The sequence below is a fragment of the Tamandua tetradactyla genome, chromosome 4 (genome assembly GCF_023851605.1).
Source record: "Tamandua tetradactyla isolate mTamTet1 chromosome 4, mTamTet1.pri, whole genome shotgun sequence".
NCBI classification, from domain to species: Eukaryota; Metazoa; Chordata; class Mammalia; order Pilosa; family Myrmecophagidae; genus Tamandua; species Tamandua tetradactyla.
In genome coordinates, this window is record NC_135330.1 from 92386986 (window position 1) to 92404844 (window position 17859).

Below are 17859 nucleotides of genomic sequence, written 5' to 3' on the forward strand. Positions count from 1 at the left end.
GAAACCACTGTCATAAACCACGGCTTCTGCTTAACCAAAGGTCAGCACAGAGTGTGGGAAGATGTGCTTCTTAAAGACCCCTCTAAAGAGATGAGACTGACAATGAAGGAAATTCAATGAACTGAAATGAAAACAAGGTCACACTATTTATATTTGTAAGCAATCAGAGCACACCAATGTGCCAGGGCATGCAAGTAGGAAATTGGGGACCTAAAGATGTACTTCTCAAACTGTAAGATTAAAAATCACCTGGGGATTTCGTTAAAATGCAGATGCTCCTACAGAGATCTGAGATCACAATGTGATTCTGCATTTCTAACAGGCAATGTTGATGGTGCAGGTTCTTGAAACACAAGTTGGGGTGTGAGAGCCTACATTTAAAAAAAAAACAATGCAGTTCTTATTCCCTAGACTTTAGCACAGGCATAAGAGAACCATCCATAGAGAACACCAAATTGCATCATCCAAATGCAAAGACTTTGAGTGAAAGGTTTAGAATTATGGTTTATTGGAAAGTGGGGGCATTGCCATCTTAGTAACCACATTTTGTCTCAGGATATTTTTGAAGGCATGCTTTACATCTTTGTTTCACAAACTGTAGATCAATGGATTAAGCACTGGACTGACAAAGATGTAAAAGACGCTATTACTTTGGATTCCTCAACAGTCTTATCTGTTGGTAGCCTTACATACACACAGAAGATTGTTCCATAAAATAGGGTGACAGCCATTATATGAGAGCGGCAGGTGGAAAATGCCTTGTGCCTTCCTTTTGCTGATTTGATCCTGAATATGGCAGCAATAATAAAGGTACAGGACACAAGGATGACAGTGAGGAAACTGGAGAAGTTGAAGCCAGCTTATATGAGCATGGCATGTTCCTTGACATAAGTATCAGAGCAAGAAAGCTTAATGAGGGGTGGGTCAGCACAGTAGAAGTTGTTGATGATGTTGGATCTACAGAAGTTCAAACAGAAGGTCAAGGTGGCCTGGAACAGACCATCTGAGAAACCATAGACATAAGGAAATGTGGCCAGGCAGAGGCAGACTCTCCTGGACATTTTCACACTTTAGTGCAGTGGGTTGCATATGGCCATGTAGCAGTCATAAGCCATGGCTGCCAACATGTGGATCTCGGTAAGGAAGAGTGTGATGAAAACACAACACTGGGTAAAGCAACCAGCATAGGAAATGGTCTTCTCAGACAAAAAAGTTCTCAGCATCTGTGGAGTTGCATTGGAGGTGTAGCACAAGTCCACGAAGGCCAAGTTAATGAAGAAGAAGTATATGGGTGTGTGAAGGTGAGAGTCCATTCTGATTAACACCATTATGCCCAGGTTGCCTAGGAGCATGATGAGGTAAACAACCAGAAACAACACAAAGAGGAGAGGCTGGAGCTCTGGGAGATCTGAAACCCCCAGGAGAATGAATTCTGTTATTGCAGTGCCATTTTTAATGAGACATTCTGACAGTTTGTGCTTGCTCTGGAAACTATTGAAAATGAAGAAGACATATAGGTATAATTCCTGCTAAGGACAATTGAAATCGTTTTCTCTAAACCTGACCATGTAATGCAAAATTGTCTCTTTCTGGATACTACATCCTTCCACTAATTCATTATTTCATTTTCCTTTATATTAAATTCTTGTAAATTTTTATCTGTATATCTATATCTATAGGTTAGCTGTACTTACAGCAACAGGTATACTGATGCCTAAACTGTACCTGCAGCAACACAATCCATCCTTACAAGTGAACTACATGCCCACTGTTTCTTTGGAATTGTCTTGCACCTGAGACTCTACTTATTGGACAAGGCCCAGTTCACAGGGCCTTGGAATCTTTTAGAAGGATTTCTCATTTCTTCTCTTTCACAGCAGACTGAATTAAATTACTCTAGCTCTATATGTTTTTAGCACAGTCTCTCCATTTCTCTCTCTCCATATATATATAATTTACCTGATTTCTCCTCCACATATCAATTATGCAAAGCCAGAGACAAATGTTAGCTCACAAGTTTACCATGTCTATTCAGCACATGCATGTGTACTGAATTAAAATAAGGAAGAATAATCTGTTCTTGTCTGAAAGAATGAATGACTTACAATATTTACTCATTGCTTTTTCCTGTTGAACTCTGCAGAATGTCATATATTGAGGAGAATAAAGGGCTTGTTGCACCTTAATGTACAAGAGAATTCCTTGGGAAGATTGCTTTCCACCAAATTCACAGAAAGTTTGCTTCAGAAAAATTTACACATTATACTGAGACCTTCATATTTAATAAACTATCCAAACAATTTTGATGTTTGTGTTCCTTGGGGAGACACAATCATAGTAGGTCAATTAATGTATGTCAAATAAAAGAAAAAGGTTATCTTCAAATTAAATGAATTCTTACAGTACTTGAGGACAGTCACTAGCAATGACAATGTATAAATAAAGAACCACAAATAAATATTTACATATTCAGTATTTAAGCTACTGACCACAGCTTGTATCTATCAAGGCACAATTCTATTCCTCTGCATTTTAATCTCACTTCACAAACCACTGCTAAATTTTTTCTTTTCTCAAGATGCTTCTTTTATTTTTGCCTTTTTTCTCATACTTCTCATAGGAAGACTATTTTCAGCCTTCTTAATTCTTATCTACTTTAAAAATGTGTCACCAAATCTTCCATTATTATAAGGCCTATATTTGCATACCCCCTCCAGTAACCAGGCAGGATAGAAACCACATAGTAATATGTGTTGAATAAACTGATAATACTTATTTCTAACATATGGTGATGATTAATTACATATTTGGTTTCAGTTTCAAAGATCATTGCATGCAATAACAGATTTAATCATCACAATATCCTCCCATGGTAGATACTGTCATTACCCCAATTACAGATGAAAAAAATGAAACACAGGATGATCAGGTAATTAAGCTAAGGTCACACAGCTAGTGGGCATTAGATCTGAGACACCAACAAAACTCATCTTATTTGAAAGCCATCTGTACTAGATGCTGCTACAATAGAATGCCAACCTAAACCTAAACTTTGCCAGGCAATACCATATATAGATACCAATGGCCTTGAAGAATAAAATGACAATGGACAGCTGTGACAAGGGTATATTGGTATCCTTGACTATTGTAACATGAAAAACAGAGCTGACTTACTCATTTTCCCCTTAACCATCAGCATTTTCTACTCTGCAGATTATTGGCAAATTCATAGACATCCACTGAGAAGCTTACCCATAGCCTGTAGTCACTTGTTCTCAGGGAACACTAGACTTAGAGGCAATAGTAAAGCTTATCTTAGGAGTCAGTTGGGGACCCTGTTTTAGAATGTTGTTTTTGCAGTTTAACTGCTTAGTAATGATGTTAAAGTCACTCCATATCTCCAGTTACCAGTGGTATCAATGTGTACCTATTCCTTCTCAAATCATTGTGGGAATCAAATTCAGTATTCATAAAACAAACATTTATCAATATCCAAGGCACTGTGTATTTAGGCACTGTTGTTATATAAATGAACAAAACCTTCACAAATTCCTCCCTTCTGGAGCCCACATTCTAGAGAGCAGAGACAGATATTATTCCATGTAAGCAAGTAAATAAATGAGATTTCATTTGAGTGTGAATGCTTTGGAGAAAACTAAAGGAAATGGGGTTTGGGGGAAAGGGGCAGCAAGGCAAAAATTTTTTAAGCAACAAATAGGAGGAAGTAAACAAGAAATAAAGACCTCTTGTGTAAGGTTTTCTAGGAAAAATAATCAGAAATATAAAGACTGTAGATATGTGGGGGTGCAAGGGAAGTTCAGTGGTAGAATTCTCATCTGCCATGTGGCAGACTCAGGTTTGATTCTTGGTCCATGAACTTCCCAAACAAGGAAATAAATAAATTAAAAACCAAAATCAAACAAACAAAAATCAACAAGTGGTGCTGCAATAAGGAGGTACTCACATAGAAAAAGAGGGAAATGTGATATACAGCATACAAAAGCAAAAAAGATTGTACATGTGGTCATTCTTTGGAAACTGAATGATGGCTGCATGAAGCCATGTATGTGTGTTTGTGTACCTGCAGAATTCATGCAGAGAAATCCAGACATTCTAGCTGAGCATTTTCCTACTATGAATGCTTCATTTCATTGAAAGTCGATTTATGAACTGTTATGACTTTCCTATCAAGAATACCAATGGGCTTCACTGGAATAGGGAAAAGAGATTATTTGCAGCTTCTCTTGAAGAAATGTCTAGCATTAAATGCTATGGGAACAGTGTCTATTGCTGTGACAGCAGCATGTTGGCATTAAGAGATGTTTTCATACTCCTTTGCACACAGGAAGCCCCAGAAAAATTAGGTAGTGCAAGCCAAAAGAGAAAAATGAGAAGAAAAGCCTCATTACATGGGACTTGCAGAGTAAAAAAAAAAAAAAGACAGGCTAAGAAATGGGGACTCGAGAGATTGACAAGAGGACTCATTTATTGTATGCCACTTATAGACTGATTTGGGGATCTGAAAGGTTTTGACTCTTAAGCTCAGTGACTTGTGTCAGATACAGATAAACCCAAATGAAATAAAGCAGAAGCACTGAAAAGTGCAAAAGGGTAAAAAAAAATTTGCTAATAAGATATGTTTACAAAGAATGATAATTGCATCAGGTCTGGTTGCCTGTGTCATGCCAGGCCATTAAAAGGTAAATGTCTTCTGAAGACGGGACTTCCAGTTTTCCAGGTCACTATCAAGGAGCACCTCCATCTGTTCTAGTAGGCTGAGAAGCACCAGTTGTGCAAGAGAAAGTTTAGAATAATAGAACCTGGAACTGAAATATCCTACATGATTATTATGGCCCAGTGCAAAATAAAAATGCAGGGACCCTTGCTTAAAACTTATTAAAAATTCCAAGTGTTTCAGACCATCTCTCTGAGCATAGGCCCAATGTAACTACACAAATCTCACCCCCATGAATAAGGAAGGCAGCACCTGGTCCCAGAGGCTGATAATGAGAGCAATATAGCATCAGAAGGAGAACAGCTTCTCCCCCCACCAAATACATGCACAAACAAAAATAATAGGAGGAGGAAGCTACACAGGAAGTGTTTTAGTCCAACAGAGCATGGCATCTCAAAGGACTAATGTCCAAATAAATTTTATATGCATTCAATTACATGCTAATGAGAAAATTACTTTTAAAAAGTTAAAAATATCTTTAAATAATCCATTATAATAAGTTTCTTAGGATTCTTTCATTTTATTTTTACCATGAAATATTTGAAACATCCAATTAAACTGAATTCACAACCAAAATAAATGCACATGCATAAACTCTTCAGAGAATTTAAGGGGCTCCAGGTTGTCTGAACCAACTAGAAGAACTCTTTCTCTAACCCCATTTCTAAAAAATGCACTTATGTGTGAGGTGAGTGGATTGATTCTTTCTTTTGGTTCCTTTGCACCAAGAGATAGTTCTTTAGGATATTATCCAAAAAGAAAAAAGCAAATTCTGATAAACCTTATTTTCAGGGAATTACTTGAGGTTCCAACTCTGCTACTAAAACCAGGAAGGATCACATACAAAATAGAGTGTACCAAAAGTAAATTTGTCCAGGTAGATTGCAGGACACTTTGTCATTTTTCCCTTGCAAAGGTGGAGACAAGCAATATGTTTGAAATAGTAAAGACATAATGATCACTCACCTCTAAGAAACAATTTTAAAGTGACTTAAAATCATTCTAAATATAGCTGTCTCATTTACTGGAAATAGGGAGCTGCAGTAAAAATAAATTACTGTTTTGACACCAAGGATGTGTCAAGCTCTATGCCATAGAAAGGACAGATGAATTCTGATTTCTTTTATAATCTGTTTTCCAAAGGATTTTGTTTACATACAAGGGGTAAACAGATTAGATGGATCAAAATACATCTCCTTCACTTCACCCTCTTTTTCTTCTAATTATATTGGTAATTTAGAAATGTTTAACAGATGATGAAGGAGAATAAATCTTTGAACTCAAGAGATAAGGTCCTTAGAGGCAATGCCCCAGAACCTCTGGAAGAAAGAAAGAGTGTACAGATGGTGTTCCAGGCTGAGACATGAGTTTCAGAGTCAGCAGAAAGATATGAATTTTGATCCATGCAGCTCTGAGCTGCATCAGCCCTCAGTAGAGGTGGACACTGTCTAATGCTCAGCACATCACTGAGCATTCCTGATAAGATGTACGTGGTCAGTTGCTCATGACAGCATCAATTCTCTGGCCTTTCTCTCTGTGCTCAGAGAATTTCTTCAAATGAACAATTGTTCTGAATGGAATTGGGACTCAATATGCACATCTGTCACCAAATAATTCTGAGTAAAATAAGTAACATTTAGCTCAGTTGCATACTTGGAAAAATAAATGAACCAGATTATATTATGCTGGTCCTGTTCTAATATCTTGAAAATCTAAGGAGTCAATAATTTAGTTTTTAGAAACGTGGAATTTCATGAAACCAATGTCAATTAGTGATATTGATTCAGACTTCACCAGTAACAAACTCTTGAAAGTGGCAAGGTATGTGACTTGTTTGGTCTCTGTTTTCCCAGTTGTAAAATGGAAAGTAGATTTGTCATGGGAAACAACATAGTTCATTTAAGGTGCTTAGAAAAATGCTTTGGATAAAGTTAGCATATAACGACTGCTTTTAGAAATAGTTAACACTTTTCATACCTGACCTCCTCTTTTTTCTTCTTTATACCCAGCCACAGAAAGAAGGGCACAGTATGTAATAGAGAGAAAACTCAGCATTCCTGTGCCTCACTGATTTTCAGTCAGAGAAAACCTGATTTCTAAATAATGTAAAGACATATGGTCTGTAATCCTCAGCATAAGACTTTAATACAGCTTCCTTTTGATTAAAGACAAAAATGGTAAAAACAAAACAAAACAAAGACTTACTTGAGAACTTGATTTGCACTTACTTTCTCAACCTCTGATTAGGGAATTTTCTTGATATGTCTTTAAGTTGAAAAATATAATTGAATTTATACCAAGAAAAGGGAGGTGTGGGCTCACTCCTTAAAGCAAACCTCAGAAGGGCTGAGGAGAAGAGATGAATGTTACATCATGAATCATCCCTCTGGGGTTTCACTGGAAAACTCTGGGATCAGGGAATTGTATGCCTCAGTGTATGGCCGTAATTTCAAAGTTTCCAGCATTTATACTAAAGTTCCATGGAAGGCACACAAAAAAGTTTTATCTTAAAATTTTAATGATGGTCTGATTTTTATGTGTTCTGTTTCTTTTCTTTAATAAACTATATCCTCTCCATCTTCAACTTTCCACCAGAGAAACAATGTTAAATTTAAAGAATGGTGATTGACTGGCTCACCCAAAGGCACATAACTAGTAAATTGCAGGGTCAGGTTTGAATTCTTTTCATATGCTTAGTAGAATGCTTCCTCATTTTTCACTGTTATCATTCTTCTTTCAATCTCATAATCCTACTTCATCCTTCCTTCCCTCAACATTTGTTTCCTTCCTCAGTTTCCTTCCATTCAGCCCTTTATTTCACAAGATCCAATTTTCTCTTGATAGTAACACAGTTTCATGTTGAAGCCTTCTATGCCTCCATAGAACAGAGCCTGGCCTCCAGCTCCATTTCCCAGACTTTTACAGCTTTCTGCCTTATACCTGTTAAAGTACCTACATGCTGAGAGGTAACTATAAGTGCCTGTATCTATTTCCTCCATTAGACTCCTTATATGCAAGATCTGTAGTCTCCGCATCGAGCACACATCTATTAGATAATAGTTAATCAACAGCCATAGGTGAATGAATTAAAAAGATGTAATTTTCATTTAATGCAGCAAATATACAGCAAATTTGTTTTTCCCTCTCAGGTATCTTTGTGTTTTATTGAGCACAGTCCCTTACCCTCAAAAAAATGAGTCTGTGTAACCGAAAAATTAGGATTTAAGGGATGATTTTGATGTAAATATTCCTTTTTGCTTTTTTTTTGCAGGGGAATACCTGAAATCCAGCCTTGATCTCTGGTAATAATTATATAGGCCTTATCATCTGCCCCTGAGATTGTAAGAACCTTGTGGCTAACCCAGCTATCCTGTTTTTCAAATTTAGTCTTATAATCACTAAAAATAACCCCTAATAGCTGCTAATGAAGGGTCTGGGTCGTCCTGGGATGAACCCACCCCAGGTCCCAAATTATCTTAATGACTGAAACTGAATTTAACCTAAGTGGACCCACCTGACATGCACAGTGGTTCAGACTTTAACCCACAAGTCACCTGTATGGCACTCTGCCATTTTCTTTCATATGTTCTGTGACTAAGCATTTAATCAATATGCACATGCTCAATAATCAAAACACCTCTCACTACATCATCTGGAGCAACAGTGCTCATTATCCTAAACTCTGCCCACCTTTTCTCTAATAAAACTACCCAAATCACAGCAGTTCCAGGCAGACAGACTTTGGGGCCATTAAGCTGTCTGCTCTCCTACTATGCATGTAGAAATAAACTCTTTCTCTCTTTGAAACCTTGGTGCTTCAGGAATTGGTTACTGAGCACATTGGGCAAAAAAATCCATGGCCTGTGTCTGATAACATCTGTAAGGAAATGGTATGGAATGAGCAACTAGTATGATTAAGTAATCACAGGAAGGAAATTGGAATTTTTGTAATTAAATATAGTTAATAGATATTTAATACCTAACATACACCAGACCTGCAGGCTTAGTACTTTAAATGCATTAGCTCACTTACTCATCACATAACTACATAGGGGGTTAGTACTATTAACTCTATTTTACACATGAGAAGCTGAATTAAACAGAAGTTAAATTATCCTGGTATATGCAACTAGTAAGTTGTGAGTCTGGGATTCAAACAGGAGGATGTAGTTCTTTACATCAAGTTGTTGATAGTTCATCAAATAAATGTGACAAATTCACATAGTACTTAACATTCTCTGAGTATAAAGGTATTCATCTGAACATTCACTTATTCATTTTTCTTTTTAAAAAATGCTAAAAGAAAACATTTTCTTTTAATAGGGCGAGGGATGAGACATGCATATTTTAAGTCTCACAATGAAATTTTATGTTGTGAGTATAGGAAGATCATATTGAAAAGTAATGGAGAATCAAGCATGTACTTAACCAGAATGCAAAAGATATAATGCTAATTTATTAACTCAGAAAGTATTTATTGAGAACTGTCTATATACTAAGTTGTGAGATAAATGCTGGCTTTCAAAGTGTCCCCAAACAGACATTGACTTTGACCTTACAGAGTAGAAAGTCTAGAAGATGATTGTATTAGTTAGGGTTCTCAGAGAAACTGGGAATGCTCACAAATATAAAATTTATAAAAGTGTCTCATGTGACCACAGGAATGCAGAGACCAAAATCCGCCGGGCAGGCTGTGAAGCCAGTGACTCCAGTGGAGGGCCTGGATGAACTCCACAGAAGAGGCTCACCAGCTGAGACAGGAATAGAGCCTGTCTCTTCTGAATCTTCCTTAAAAGGCTTCCCATGATTAAATTAAGCATCACTCATTGCAAAAGACACTCCCCTTTGGCTGATTACAAATGGAATCAGCTGTGGATGCAGCTCACATGCTCATGATTTAATTCTATGAAATGTCCTCATCACAACAGACAGGCCGGCACTTGCCCAACCAAACAGGTACCACCACCTGGCCAAGTTGACACATGAACCTGACCATGACAATGATACAGTCATAAATCAATCACACAATGATGTTTGAATTATAATCCTGAAAAATCACACAAATTAAAAGTATATGAGAGTGGGAGAACATATAATAAGATGATGTGACTTATCTAGAGAAAAGGACACTGAAAATAGAAAAGGATACATATAAGATATACCAACCTAGACAGAAATTGAAACAGAAGATTAACAAAATTTAAAATAGAAGTTTCTAAAAGAAAAAAGGAAGAAACGTTATTTTGCCTACAAAATGATAACAAGTAGCCTGGTAGTATGGTTCTGCTGTGCAGCAAACTAATAGAATCCAGAATATGAGCTAATACTTCCTACTGAAGTTAAATGTCTGTCAATCTAGATTTCTATACCCAAATGAACTCACCTTTAAGAATAAAATTTAAAAAGAGTCATTTCCAGGAAAGTACAAACCAAATTTTTCTCACAAAGATTCTTACTGAGAAAAATAATTAATGGCGTATATCATGCTGAAGAAATCTAAACCCAGAAGGAAAAGTGGGATGTAAAAGGACAGTGAAAAAGTCTTTGAATTATTGACAGACATAAGTAAATTTAAAGGAATATTGATCTTAAATAAAAATTTAACATAATTATCACTGTAATCATATAAGCAAATAAAAGAGGTAAATTGATTAGCATTTTAATTCAATCATATAGGTATAGTAAATGTTAAAGCAATGTGCTAAAATAGAAAATATAAAATGTAACTATCAAGAGATAAAAATAAAAATGATTTTTAGCAAAAACACAATTTAATATCTATAAGCATAGAATATATTTTTAAAAGCACTATATGAAATATATACCAAAATATCACTGTTTACAGTAAAATGCTAAACTCCCTAACTAAACTGACTCAGTGAGTATGGGATTAAAGGGAAAGAACTGTATATAACAAGTACCAGCTATCCAAAACAACAACTGTGCTCCTTTAAATTAGCAATGTCAGAAAAATAGATTTTTACAATTTTAACACTATCAAATATTGGATAAGAATTATAAAATGATAAAATGAGCAAGTGTATTTAGTTATGTCAAAGGAACTAAAAATGCAATCTTAATATTTAAAGAAAACGGATGTTTCAAGGGAAGTAGATAAATTCACAACACTCATGGAATAGTTTTACACATCCCTCTCAATTTTTATATATGAAATAATAAAACATGTGTAAGAATAAGGAAGATCTGAAAAAATATTTTAATAATAGAAACTATTTTCTGGAGAAGATAACCTAAAACCAAACATAAAGAGTAAGTGATAAATTTTAACTGAAATAAAATGAAAGAATTGAACACCTCCAAATATACTATACACAAAAATGAAATAAATACAGGAACAGGTTGAACAGGGAGGTGTCACAGTGGCTCAGCAGGCAGAGTTCTTGACAGCAATGCTAGACACCCAGGTTCAATTCCCAGTGCCTGCCCACACAAGATAAAGGAAAACAAATAGATTAAAACAGGTTGAACATATTTGTATTGCATAGAACCTGGTATCTAATACAGAATACATAGGAATCTTGAAAAAGGATAAAATAAGATATAAAACAACCAAATTGGACAATGACTATGGGCATCCAGCTAAGAGAGGAGTAATCTTGAATTAATAAGACCTTTCAAAGTAGTTAACTTCACTCATGATAAAAAATCCAAAACCTTAAACAGAAAATGAGAATGTATTTTATGTTCATCAGATCAAAGAATATTTTGAAGATGTGACCACATATTGTGTTGAGAAGGAGTAAATGGAACCCTCATACATTATTCACGGGAATATAAATTAAAAGAGCAATTTGAAAAACATATAGTAAATTTAAAGACATACATCTTCCAACTCAATAATTACAGCAAGGTATATACATGAGAGGAAATCTTTCAGAGGTATCAATGCAGAGCTACACAGAGATTTTTTTTGTCTTGGGCAGGCTCCAGGAATTGTACAGGGTCTCAGGCATAACAGGCAAGAATCCTACCACAGAGTCACTGTTACACAAAGATTTTTATTGTTGGATTTTTGTACTGGGAGGTAACTAGAAGCAATGCAATAATTCATCAGAAGTGGAAGAGCTGAAATATTTTAGAGTATATTTATGTGCTGGCAATTGCAGAGACAAATTACTCCTATGTGCATCAGCATAGATATGTATAACAATATTTAATGGAGGATAAACAATTTATAAGTGACAATGTTATTTCATTTGTATTATTAAAATAATATTGAATAATTCTATGAGTGCATAAATACCTTACTAATGATATAACTCTTCATAGGCTTAAGAACATTAAATTCCTAGTACAAAATGGAGAAAGGAATGTTATCAGCCTAGGAGAACTCAAATATAATATCTTATAACTTCCAAAAAATGCCACAAATTGGCCTTTGTGTGAAGATTTATTGATAATTAGTCATGGTTAAATGGTTGGTCTCTATGTTATTTTCTACTATTGATTTTATGTTGTAAATAGCTCACATTAAAAATTTAGGGACAGTGTGATGGTGGCTCAGTGGCAGAATTCTTGCTTACCAAGTTAAAGACACAGGTTCAATTTCCAGTGCCTGCCCATGAAAACTAAAAAAAAAAAAATTAGGTAATGAAGCCATAAAAACAACTTAATGATATGGGTAAATGTCAAATAGATCATAGGTGGGAAAGAACTTAAATTCCTCAGAGTAAAAAAAGAAACAATAAATTTTATCTTAATGATAAAATACAGCTCAATAATATTTAAAACTAAGGTTTTATTCATTTCAAAACATCTAATGAAAAATTGAAATGCAAATGGAAGAAATTAAAAGAAAAGAGTTTAAAATCTCCAAGAAGGGGTCTTAAAATGAATAAGAAAAAAATATAGATAAGTAACACAATCTGAAAATAGGCAAGGAGAAGGACCTAAACAGGAAATAAAGGGCATAGATTCAAATTAGCAATCAAGTATGAAAATGTTATAAGATCAAATATACATATTCTCACACATGTATACATATAGATATATAGATACAGATTAAAGATCAAAATGGAATTTTTTATTTTTTGGGCAGGTCACAGTGGCTCTGCAGGCAGAGTTCTTGCCTGCCATGCCAGAGACCCAGGCTCATTTCCTGGTGCTTTCCCATGCAAAAAATAAAAAAACAATAGAAAAATAAAATAATGGAACCTGATTTTTTTATCTATAAGCAGTGATAATGAAAGAGTAGAGAAGATACATACATAGTGGTGGAGTTACATATAAATTAAAGAAGAAATAGTCTGAAGACTTTGATATCTCCTTCAAAAGCCTTAGAAGTATACAGTACAGAAGAAATGGATATATTCCTAAAAACCCAAGAACAGTCTACACTGACTTAAAAGAAATAGAAGCCCTCAAAATATCAATCTCTTGAGCTTGAATCAGTCATCAAAATCCTTACAACAAATTAAAGCCCAGGGCCAGACGACTTCACAGGTAAATTCTACTCATCATTCCAAGAAGAATTAATACCAATCCCGTTGAGCCTCTTCCAAAAAATCGAAGAGGAGGGAACATTAACAAACTCATTCATAATAAGTTGATACCACCAAAATACCAAAGTCTGAGGAATATACTACAAGAAAAGAAAATTACAGACCTATCTCTTTAATAAATACAAATGTGAAAGTCCTCAAAAAATATTTGCAAATCAAATCCAACTGTACATTAAAAGAATTACAAATCATGACGAATTGGATTTTATTCCAAGTACACTATATTGCTTCAAGACAAGAAAATAAATTAACATATATACCATAATTAATAATTGAAAGGGAAAAAACACATGAGTATCTTGATTGATGCAGAAAATACATTTGAAAAAAGTACAGTTTCCTTTCTTGATAAAAACACTTCTAAAGGTGAGACTCAAAGGTAAGGTACTCAACATGATATAATGGATATATATGAAACTGAGCACTGTCCCTCTAAGATGGGGAAAAAGAAGAAGTCCTCTGTCTCCAGTTAGTCAAAATTTTGTTAGAATTTCTAGCTACAGCAATGAGCCATGAAAAAGAAGGAAATGGCATCCAATTTGAAAAGAAAGAACTAAAACTTTCAATCTTTGAGGATGACATGATTTTATACTTAGAAAATGCTGAAAAATTTATAATAGAGTTAATAGAATAATAAACAAGTATGCAATGTGAGAGGATACAATGTCAACACACAAAAATCAGTTGTGTTTGTATACACCAGTAATGCACTGAGTAGGAAATTAAGAAAAAATTACCATTTACAATAGGAATTTAAAAAATCAAATATCTAAGACTAATCTTAACCAAGCATATAAAGGGTCTACATTCAGAAAATGACAAAACATTGCTCAAAGAAATCTAAGAAAAGCTAAATAAATAGAAGGACATTGTGTTCATGGGTTGGAAGATGAAATATTGCTCAGATCTCAATATTGCCCACATTCATGTACAAAGGTAATGCAATACCAAGCAAAATCCCAACAGTCTACTTTCAAGATATGGAAAAACTCAATTATCAAATTTGTTTGCTAGGGTAGGTACTTCAAATTGCCAGAAACATCTTGAAAATGGAGAATGAAGATGGAGGACTTATGTTTCCTGATGTACATGCATATTACAAAGATACAGTGGTCAAAATAGCATGATGCTAATGTAAAGATAGACAGATTGATCAATGGAATTGAATTGCAAGTTCAAACGTAGACCCTCAGATTTACTGCCACTTGATTTTTAGCAAGGCTCCCAGCTCCACTCAACTTAGACAGAACAGCCTCTCCAAGAAATGTTTTAGGGAGAATTGGAAACCCATATCCAAAAGAATGAAACAGGATACTTATCTTACTTACAACCATGCAAAAATTAACTAAAATGGAGTAAAAACCTAAATTTAAGAACCAATAATGTAAACATTTTAGGAAAAGATGTAGGGAAGCATATAGGATATCTCATGAAAGGCAGCAAATTCTTAGACTTTGCTCCCCAAACTCAGGCAATGAAAGAAAACAAAATGAAGAAATAAGACCTCCTCAAAATTGACTATATTTGTGTTTCAAAGGATTGTCATAGGTGAAAAGGGGGTCTACTCAGTGGTAGAAAATATTTGGAAACCACATATCTGGCAAGGGGCTTAATACCAGAATATTTAAAGAAATCCTACAGCTCAACAATTAAAAGACAAACAACCAAATTTAAAAATGGGCAAAAGACCTGAATAGACATTTTTCCAAAGAGGAAATACCAACAATTAAAAAACACATGAGAAGATGTTCAACTTCACTACTTATTAGGGATATGAAAATCAAAGCCACAAAATATCACTTCGTACCTATTAAAATGGCTTCTTTAAACACACAGGAAACTACAAGTGTTGGAGAGAATGTGGAAAATGGAAATACTTATTTACTCCTGGAAGGAATGTAGAATGTTGCAGCCGCTATGGAAGACAGTTTGGTCCTTCCTCAGAAAACTATCAATAGAATTGCCATATGATCCATAAATTCTTCTATGAGGTACAGATGTAGAAGAACTGAGAGCTTGCATGCAAACAGACATTGGCAGAACAGTGTTTGTAGTGACATTATTCATAATTGCCAAAGGATGGAAATAACCTGATGAACTGAGCAATGGATAAACAAAATGTGGTATATGCATATGATGAAATATTATTTAGCAGTAAGAAGGAATGAAGCATGAAACAACATGGATAAACCTATAGGAAATTATGTTGACAGAAATAAGTCAGACACACAAAAGGAAAATATTTTATGATTTCACTAAGATAACTGAATTATACTAGGTAAACTCATAGAGTTAAAATCTAGAATATACATTTCCAGGAGATAGACCAGGATAGAGAATGGGAACCAGGTGTTTAACGTGTGAAGAATTTTTAACTACATTGGATTTAAATGTTTGGAAATGGACAGAGGCCATCCTAGAACATCAAAATCAGTGTAATTAACAGCATTGAATTATGCATGAAATTGTGGGTGAAAGGGGAAGTTTAGTGCCATGTATGTCACTAGGAGGATCTGTGTAACACACTGAAATCTGTGATGGATGATGACTGTGATTCATAGTGAAAATATATAAATGTTCTTTCATGAACTAGAACAAATGCATGCCACTATTACAAGGAGTTAATGATAGAATGGTTTATGGGAATACAGTAACTACTGCAAACTGTGGACTGAAGTTAACATTACTATTTTAATAATCTCTTATCAATAATAATATCCAACATACTAATGCTAAAGGTCAATAAGGAAGGATATAGGGCAAGGGATTTTTTTTTTGAGTAATGAGAATGTTCTAAGATAGGTTGAAATGAGGAAGGCACAGCTATTTGATGACATTTTGACCCATTGAATATATACTTTGGATGGAGGTTTGATATGAGAATATATCTCAATAAAATGGCGAACAAAAGGTTTATGAGGAGTCCATTTTATTGGAAAGATCATTCTAAAGATGTTCTTAGAGAAATAAACTGAGATATACCCAAAAGATTTTCTCTAGTATATAATCTCTATAAAAGAATAAAAATGGACTTCTTGTGGTTGGCAGATATCTGAAAAATAGTTTGGAAATTTTAAGCACTATAAAATGTGATAAGTTGACTTTGCCTTAGCATGACATAAGTCTGTCTTACATATCTTACCACAAGTATGACCACTAAAGATGGAATCATCTGTTGTTTCCTGGTTTTATAAAGCAATATCAGTACTTTTGGCTTGTCTTTGAATTTCTGTGTGTGTGTGTGTTTTAATTCATTGAGAGGACACTGTATACTCTACCAAATAACTTGTACATTGTTCCAACTCCCACAAGTGGAAGTAAGAAAAACAAAAATTACTCAAAGACAGAGAGTGATTCATAATTTAAGGTAATCAGACAGGACAGTTAATGAAGATGTATTGTATACCTTCATTAAAAAATGCTTATTTAGCAAACAGTTTCTTTTGAAAAACTTCCTTTAGTGCTCTTTGACATCTTTATTCCTCAAGCTATAGATGAAAGGATTTAACATAGGACTCACAAAGATATAAAAGACAGCAACAATTTTCCCTTGCTGTACAGATGTCTCAGAAGGGGGCCTCAAATACATGCACAGCAGAGTTTCATAAAAGATGGTGGCAGACATCAGATGGGACCCACATGTGGAAAAGGCTTTGCACCTCCCCTCAGCTGAGTGGATGCCCAGGATGGCTGTGAAGATGAAAATATAAGAAATGAGGATGATGGTGAGAGAACAGGTAAGATTGAACCCAGCACCAACAAACATGGTAGTTTCATTAACATAGGTATCTGAGCAAGCAAGGACTAAGAGAGGTGGGTCTGCACAGTAAAAGTGGTTGATCTCATTTGGGTCCACACAAGGACAGATGCAGCATCAGGATGGTCTGTACAATACCATTTGCAAAGCTGTAAATATAGGGCACAGTTACCAGAGAGAGGCAGGTGCATTTGGACATCTTACTCCCATATAACAAAGGTTTACAGATGGCCATGCAGCGGTCATAAGCCATGACTGTCAGCATACAATAATCTGTGCTCACCAGGACAATGAAAAAGTGGAATTGTATAAAACAACCAATGAAGGAAATGGTTTTTCTCTTGTATAAGAAATTAACTAGCATCTGAGGAGTGACAGTGGTGGAATAATAGACATATACAAAGGACAGGTGACTGAGGAAGAAATACATTGGGGTGTCAAGTTTTGAGTCACTTCTGATTAACAAAATCATGGTCATGTTGCCAACTACTGTAATAAGATAGAGGACTAGGAATACCACAAAAAGGAAAGGTTGCAAATCAGCTTGATCTGTCAATCCCAGGAGAATAAACTCAGTCACAGGGGTGTAGTTTTTCATTAACATTATATTTTCTTGGCTTCTAATGAGATCAGCAGAAAGGAAATACAATTTATTGATGTGTTGTCATTTATCCATTACCCCATCACACCATCTGATACTCCTTCCTCTTCAGTCAAACATGTAATTTTATGTGACAAAGAGAAAGAACCTCTTAAGCATGTGATTTATATGTTAAATGTCTAAATTGATATAGAGGTCCTTATGTATAAAGGCAGTCTTCCTTTTCATTTCAATGGCACCTTTT

General features: G+C 35.0%; 2 pseudogenes; both read right to left on the reverse strand.

Annotated features, from left to right (window-relative positions):
* Positions 1–588: 588 nt before the first annotated feature.
* LOC143680391 (olfactory receptor 5M11-like) lies at positions 589–7770 on the reverse strand (annotated as a pseudogene).
* Positions 7771–16679: 8909 nt separating this feature from the next.
* On the reverse strand, positions 16680–17618 carry LOC143679173 (olfactory receptor 5M5-like; annotated as a pseudogene).
* Positions 17619–17859: the final 241 nt, after the last annotated feature.